The sequence below is a fragment of the Myotis yumanensis genome, unplaced genomic scaffold (assembly GCF_028538775.1).
Source record: "Myotis yumanensis isolate MYYU_CA2020_CCGP unplaced genomic scaffold, mMyoYum1.0.hap1 SCAF_11, whole genome shotgun sequence".
In the NCBI taxonomy this organism is placed as follows: Eukaryota; Metazoa; Chordata; class Mammalia; order Chiroptera; family Vespertilionidae; genus Myotis; species Myotis yumanensis.
The window spans coordinates 11,348,360-11,355,660 of record NW_027223762.1 but is presented as its reverse complement, the minus strand read 5'-3'; the positions used below and the strand labels follow the sequence as shown (position 1 = coordinate 11,355,660).

The 7,301-nt window shown below is 54.3% G+C and overlaps 1 pseudogene; it reads left to right on the top strand.

Moving 5' to 3' along the window:
* Positions 1 to 378: 378 nt before the first annotated feature.
* LOC139019606 (small ribosomal subunit protein eS1 pseudogene) lies at positions 379 to 1,068 on the top strand (annotated as a pseudogene).
* The last annotated feature ends 6,233 nt before the right edge of the window (positions 1,069 to 7,301 follow it).

Sequence of the window (7,301 nt, the reverse complement as noted above, 5' to 3'; positions counted from 1 at the left end):
AGGGCCACCAATATGAGATTCACTTCACAGACGCTAGATGGCGTGCTGCCTGTGCTGCTAAAGGAGAGGCACTGTGGCTGGGGCCACCCAGCTTTTATTTTAAAATTAATTTTATTTATTGATTTTTAGAGAGAGAGAGAGAGAGAGAGAGAGAGAAACATCAATTTGTTGTTCCACTTATTTATGCACTCATTGGTTGCTTCTTGTATGTGCCTTGACCTGAGATTGAACCTGCAACCTTGGCCTATCGGCCAGGGGCCCACCTATCTTTTAAAAATGGAGTCACCTGGTCTGAGCAGCACCGGGGAAGTTGGCAAGAACAAGTGCAACAGAGGGAGCCAAGAAGAAAGTGGTTGGTATGATGTGAAAGCACCAGCCATGTTCAACATAAGAAACAGTGGGAAAACCCTCGTGACGAGAACTCAAGAAACCGAAAGGGCCTCTGATGGTCTTAAGGGTCGTGTTTTTGAAGTGAGCCTCGCTGACCCGCAGAATCATGAAGGTGCATTTAGAAAACTCAAGCTGATTGCTGAGGAAGTTCAGGGCGCAACCTGCCTGATTCATTTCCATGGCGTGGGTCTTACCAGTGACCAAATGTGCTCCATGGTCAAAAACGGCAGACCGTGATTGAAGCTCATGTCCATGTCAAGACGACTGGTGGTCCTTTGTTTTGTCGATTCTGTGTTGGTTTTTACTAAAAGACACAGCAATCCCATTCAGAAGACCTCTTATGCCCAGCATCAACAGGCCCGCCACACCTGGGAGAAGATGATGAAAATCATGACCCGAGAGGTGCAGACAAATGACTTGAGAGAAGTGGTCAGTAAACGGATTCTGAGCGGATTCCAGATGCACTGAAAATACACAGAGGAGGCGCCAACCTATTATCCGCCCCATTACGTCCTTGTTAGAAAAGTCAAAATGCTGAAGAAGCCCACGTTTGAATTGGGAGAACTCATGCAGCTTCATGGGGAAGGTCTCAGTTCTGGGAAAGCTTCTGGGGGTGAGACAGGTGTGAAAGTAGCAATAGCTGATGGATCTGAGCCCCCAGGCCAAGAATTATTTTAAAATTCAGACTTTTAATGGTGACAAATAAAAAAAAAAAAATCCTGTTTGTGAAAAATAACCTTGAGTCACCGGAGGGAATTTTAACATTAAAAAAAAACAAAAACACGGCCATTGTAGGGTAAATGATTCAAAGAAGCAGAAAAAAAAAAAAAAAAGGGCTCAGAGCTCAGCTCCTCTGGGCTCAAATGGTGGAGGATGCAGTCAGGTGTCCTCAATCAGGATGGCAGGGTGGGCAGGCTTAAGAGGTTGGTGGGACCCCAGGCCTGGTGAGAGGTTTGTCTCCCTGTCAGTTTTGGGTTGCCTTATCTGGGCAGAGAGCCTTGAAAAGCATGGAATGTAGGATCAGGGTGGGCTGCTCTGTTGGTGTCTCTATTTCCCATCTGTAAAATGGGTATAACAGTCACACCTGCCTTATAGGGTTGACCTGGCAAATGAATTATATGTAGTTCTTTTAGCAGTCTGTATCCTTGACACATTAAAGAGCCAGTAAGTGTAGCTGCCATATGTACGAAGAGTGGAGAAACTTCCTCTTCAGAGGACGCCTTCTCCTGGGATTGATATCCCTGGCACAGAGCCCAGAGAGGAGGCCTGAGGGCTTCTTGGAGGAAGCAGTTCCCTGGGTTGAGGCCGCAGAATTCCAAGCTATTTTGGAGATGGAGCTAATCACTGCTGAGCTCAGAAGGTATGCCGTAGCCATCTGATGTAGACGGTTCCCAGATTTTACTTTTTATGGGGACATGGGAGGAAAGCGCTGCGTATCTTTGCTTAAAAGTGGTTCTGTTTAAATATTATAAAATGTAAACTCTATGGAATAAGAAGGGAGGATGGCCTTTTTAAGAAGTTTTGGCCAAAGCCAGCATTTGAAGCTGCTGGAAATCAGCAGGGCTATTAATGTGTAATTTTTAGCGACTCTGGGCAAAATGACCTTTTCTCCACAGCGGAGATGGGCTTCAGGGGGCGGGGCCGGCCGGCCACTGTGTGGGCAGGACAGTCTTCTCCTGCGTGAAAAATGGGCCCGTGGGAGGGGCAGCAGGCACCTCCGTGTGCTATTTCCCAGCCGAGTGGCTCCCCAAGCCTGGAGCAGGGGCACCCTCTTTTTCCCCCACAGAGGGCTGCTTGCTCCCCACAAGGGGCTGTGCCTTCCAGAAGTGGCTCCTTTTCGATTCCATCCAGGGGGCCTCCCAGCTTGCTTTAGCTGGGAGAGTGGAGTGGAAATTGCCTTCCTCTTCTCCAAAGTAGAGACCCGTCGACCTTTGCTTGATGTCTGTGCAGCAACACACCATGGGGCCTGGTGTTTGCTTGTTACAACCGTACACCTTGAGACAGATCTGGCTGCGTGTGACATTGGTGACTCCGTGCTTACAGCTGTTCTGGGTCAGGCTTGGCAGAAGATGACTAGAAGCACTGGTGGCCACCCCACTGACCCTACGGTTAGGAGGTGTAGAAAGCTTATACCCCCAGCCCAGCCACCAGGACACACTGAGGTGTGGGTGGGTGGGTGTGTTCGGCTCACCTGGATGGGCCATGTTCAGTGCCTCTGCACCTTGTGTTTTATAAACAGCTTTTTTTTTTTTTTAGATAACATTGACATATAATAAAAGGGTAATATGCAAATGGACCCTAACAGCAGAATGACTGGGAATGACTGGTCACTATGACACACACTGACCACCAGGGGGCAGATGCTCAATGCAGGAGCTGCCCCCTGGTGGTCAGTGCGCTCCCACAGGGGGAGCTCTGCTCAGCCACAAGCCAGGCTGACGGCTGCCAGTACAGCAGTGGTGGTAGGAGCCTCTCCTGCCGCCTCAGCAGTGCTAAGGATGTCCGACTGCAGCTTAGGCCTGCTCCCCACTGGCAAGTGGACATCCCCCGAGGGCTGCCGGGCTGCCAGAGGGATGTCTGACTGCCAGCTTAGGCCTGATCCCCCAGGGAGTGGGCCTAAGCCAGCAGGTGGACATCCCCCGAGGGGTCCCAGACTGCGAGAGGGCACAGGCCGGCTGAGGGACCCCCCCCCCCCCCCCCAGTGCACAAACTTTTGTGCGCTGGGCCTCTAGTTGGCATATAATAAACCACATGTATTTAAAATGTGGAATTTGATAAATTTTTATGTATGTATGTACCTATGAAACTGTCAGCATAGTCATGCTGGTGGAAGTCCCTATCACCCCAAACCTTCCCTGTGCCCTTTTTAACGCCCCTCCTGCCACCCCCCTCCCTCCTCTGTCACCAGGGACTGCTCTCTGTCCCTCGGGGCAAGTTTACACGTTCCTCAGCTTCATATGCATGGGCTCCCACAGCACGTCCTTTCTCTCACCTCTTTCACTCAGCGTGGTGACTTGGGACTCGTCCACGCTGCACAGGTCACCGGTTCATTCCTCTGTGTTGCTGAGTAGGAGGTCGCCTTGGCATGGACACACTCAGTTGGTTTATCCATTTACCTGCTGCTGGATGCTTGGCGGGTTTCCAGTGTTTGGCTGTTACAAGCCCTGAGATTGTGCTGCTCCTGAAACAAAGCATTGAGCTCATGGCTCCGCACGCCCCTCCAGCGCTGACAGTTGCTGCCTGTGTCTGCATTGCTGGCACTCCATGCCCCGCCCCACCCCGCTGTGCGCATGGTGACCCTGGGGGCCGATGGCGGAGGCTGGGCCTGGTCAGGACCTGGGTGCTTTGGGCACCGCACTGCCCAGGACTCACTCTGGCCCCGGGGGGAAGTCCTTGCTGCTCATCAGGCCAGTGGACTTCAGTTAGGGGGTTTGGAATTAGCAAGGATGACCTGACTGGCCCATGAGTTCCGGCAGTGCTCGTCCAGGCTCCGCTGAGCGCACCAGGGTGGGTGTCTGCCTGAGCAGGGGCCTCATGCCCTGCTGGTGGGCAGAGAGCTGACCCTGCGTTTCATAGGCCCCGGGGCCCTGGCAGGTGGGGTGGAGCTGGTTCTGCACCTCCTCTCCCTCCCTGCCTCCCAGCAGCCTCAGCTGTGCCCTACTTAGCCCCCGGGAGGGGTCTGCCCATCTGTTCACCGCGATGGGCTAGAGGGGGGCGGGGTGCAGCAGGTTCATACTGCGTCTCTGGTGCCAGATCTGGAAGATTAATCGCAGATCGCTCAGGTCTCGGGAACACTGAGGTGGCTTCCCTACCACCTGATGTTATCACACCAACCTGCTGCTCCCTCCTGGGGTCAGGAAGGACTGTGCTCAGGGTTGCCCTGTCTTCCAGAGGCCACCTAAGCAAGCAGCTGGCGCCCCAGTTGCCCGGGAGGGGACCCTGGGAAGGTGAGAACATGGTGGCAGCGAGCCAGAGGGTGTGTGACCAGCGTGGAAGGCGAAGCACACAAACTTGGGGTCCAAGCCTGGTTCTGCCACTTCCTGGCTGGATGACTTTGGGCAAGTGATGGGACCCCCTGAAGCCATTTCCTCACCAGGCGATGGAGACAGCTGAGCTGCTTCCCCAGGCTGTGCTGGGGCTCTGGTAACACACCTAGCCCAGCTCCTGGCTAAATAAGTACTCTTTGCTCCACTTACTTCAGCACCCACTGACCCAGGGGCCCTGGATGTCCGCAGTTTCCTGTGGCAGATCTCAACTCCTGGGGCCATTCTGAGTGCCCAGTGGCTGCCTCCCACCTCCTCCCCCCAGGGGCAGAGCAGTTGCCTGAGAGAGGGGCTGAGGCTGAACTGGGAAGGTGATGAGAAGGGCAGTGCTCAGCTCAGGAGCTGGGGCTGGGGCTGGGGTGTGGCCTGGGCAGAGCTGAGCTAAAGGAGGAAGCCCAAATGAGGTGGTGGGGGAGGGGGTGAAGGCTGAGCCAGGCAGGGCAACACCTGTTTGCAGGAAGTGCAGATTCCCAGCCCAGGTCACTGACTTCCTGGCAGACTAGCACATGGTGGCCTGGAGCCCAGCCACCTGGGAGCCTGGATTAAACAGACAAGTTTAGAGCACAGATAAAAGGGAGTGGTTAGGAGCTGGTCCCAGGGACGGTTCACCAAGAACATGCCGGAGTACATGTCGCCCTGCATTAAGTGTCCTCTGGGCTTTTCCTCTTTGATATTTTCATCAAAGGCTTGAATAATGGCACAGAGAGCTGGATGATCAAATCTGAGGGGTGACGTGAGCTGGGAGAGAGCAGGACAGATTTAATAGTGGATCCAGCTTCGGCACCTGGAGCATCATCAAAAGTCTGGAGCCAACCAGATGAGCTCTAGTGGCACGAAGTCAATGACATGCTGCACGGACATTAAACAGAGAAACTGCCCAGCGTCAGTGCGGGAGAGGCCTGGCTCCAAAGGTACATGAAAGGCACAGACTTTTTCTCTGACCCTGCAATTTGCTACCAGAATGCACAGTCAAGGACAAAGAGATGTCCTCAGTCCTCCCTGGCCCGGATAAACAAGCAGGCGATCAGAGAGAGGAGGGAGGGTCTGTCGTCGGGAGGTGTCAGCCCGGGAGAAGAATGCTGTGGTCCCCCACTCCCCCAGCCCAGCCAGGCTCCCGGAATCACTCATAGAAGCGACCTGACGGGGACATGGCCTCTTCTTCCTAGGCTGGCTGTCTACTTGGGAGATGAACTTGCTGCCCACCCTCTGCCCATGGGAACAAGGGTGAAGAGCACTGGGGAGAGGCGCCAGGGTCACTGGGGGCCCTCCCACTGCCTGCACGCCCACTGTCTGGAATGGCCAAGATGTGTGGTGTCCTCTGGGCCAAGAGGACACTGGCAGGTGGCTGGGCCACTGTTAGATTTTTACAGCAGTCCACCCAAGTGGGCTGGCTGTGGGGCTAGAGCCGTGGTCGGCAAACTGCGGCTCGCGAGCCACATGCGGCTCTTTGGCCCCTTGAGTGTGGCTCTTCCTAAGCCTTAGGAGGACCCTAATTAAGTTAATAACAATGTACCTACCTATATAGTTTAAGTTTAAAAAATTTGGCTCTCAAAAGAAATTTCGATCGTTGCACTGTTGATATTTGGCTCTGTTGACTAATGAGTTTGCGGACCACTGGGCTAGAGGAAGCTGGGGGAGGTGAACCCCAAGGGCTGGAGCTCTGGGGACATGGATCACCCCTCTGTGGGACGGGGCAGCGAGGATGTTCCTGTGTGGGTTCTGCAAACCCCACACGGGACCCTGGAGAGGCAGCACTCAGAGTCGGGCCACACGGAGGGCTTCCATTGTCTTTTAGTCCCTCTTCACCTCCGTGGAGCAGCCAGAAATAAAAGGTGGGTGGAAGGATGGTCTATTCTGGGAGCAGGGAGAATATGAGCATTCAGATGGGTTTGAGATTAAAGTTTTGAACTGGACTTCCTTATACCCGAGAGTGACCACAAAGCTTTGAAATGGGCCCCAGCTGTTATTTAAGAGACAAGAGCGGGAGACTCAACAAAGCCCATGAAGGGAGGACACACAAAGCCACTTCTTCCTTGTGGTCCATCGGGTTCAGCTAGTGCGATAATCCTGCTGCAGGAGCCCATGGGCGACGGGCCCTCAGCTGTCAGAAGGGAAAACCATCTGGCTCTCTCACTTCCCCTCCCTTGTGACAGGAGGTCCCGAGGAAAGGAGTTCCAGGGGCCATTCAGAGTCACAGAGACAAGAAAGCTCTCTGTCTCCTGCTGCCATTCCCGCTGTCCCAGGCGTCACGCACAGGCCCGGTGGCCAGTTAGAGTCAGTGTTTCCTCCCTGCGCTTTCTTTTAGGAGAGGAAGGTCTTTCCCCGCAGCCCCAGCAGACTTCCCTGAAGGACCCATTCTCCAGAACGGGGCACTCTCCTTCCCAGTCCAGTCCCTGGAAAGATGCCTGAGGTCGTCATAATGAGCTTTGTCCCTGGAACTGGGGCTGGGAAAAGGTGAGTGAGCAAGTGATGGGACCCCCTGAAGCCACAATTCACACAATTGAGAATAAAATATGTATTTGCCAGCTTTTTGCCATCAAGGCAGAAGGGCACAGGCATGGCTCCTGACTAGGTCACCAATAGTGCCTGCCGCGGTGTTGCACATGACAAACTCCATGGGGTGTGGGTGGGCTGCACGCTCAGTGTGAGGTGGTTGCCCATATGCCAGACGCACTCTTAGGCTGCTTTAATAGGAGAACAGCATCCAGGGCTGGCTGGACCACACATGGTGTATCAAGCTCTGAATAGGCTTTGGGGGTAAACTGAAGCTCTTCCAGAGAAGGGAACCAGGCTGCTGTTGCTGGGGGGGGAGGGTGCGGGGAGGGGGTGGTGGTGAGCGGGCGGGGTGAGGGGGGGGGGCAGGGGTTG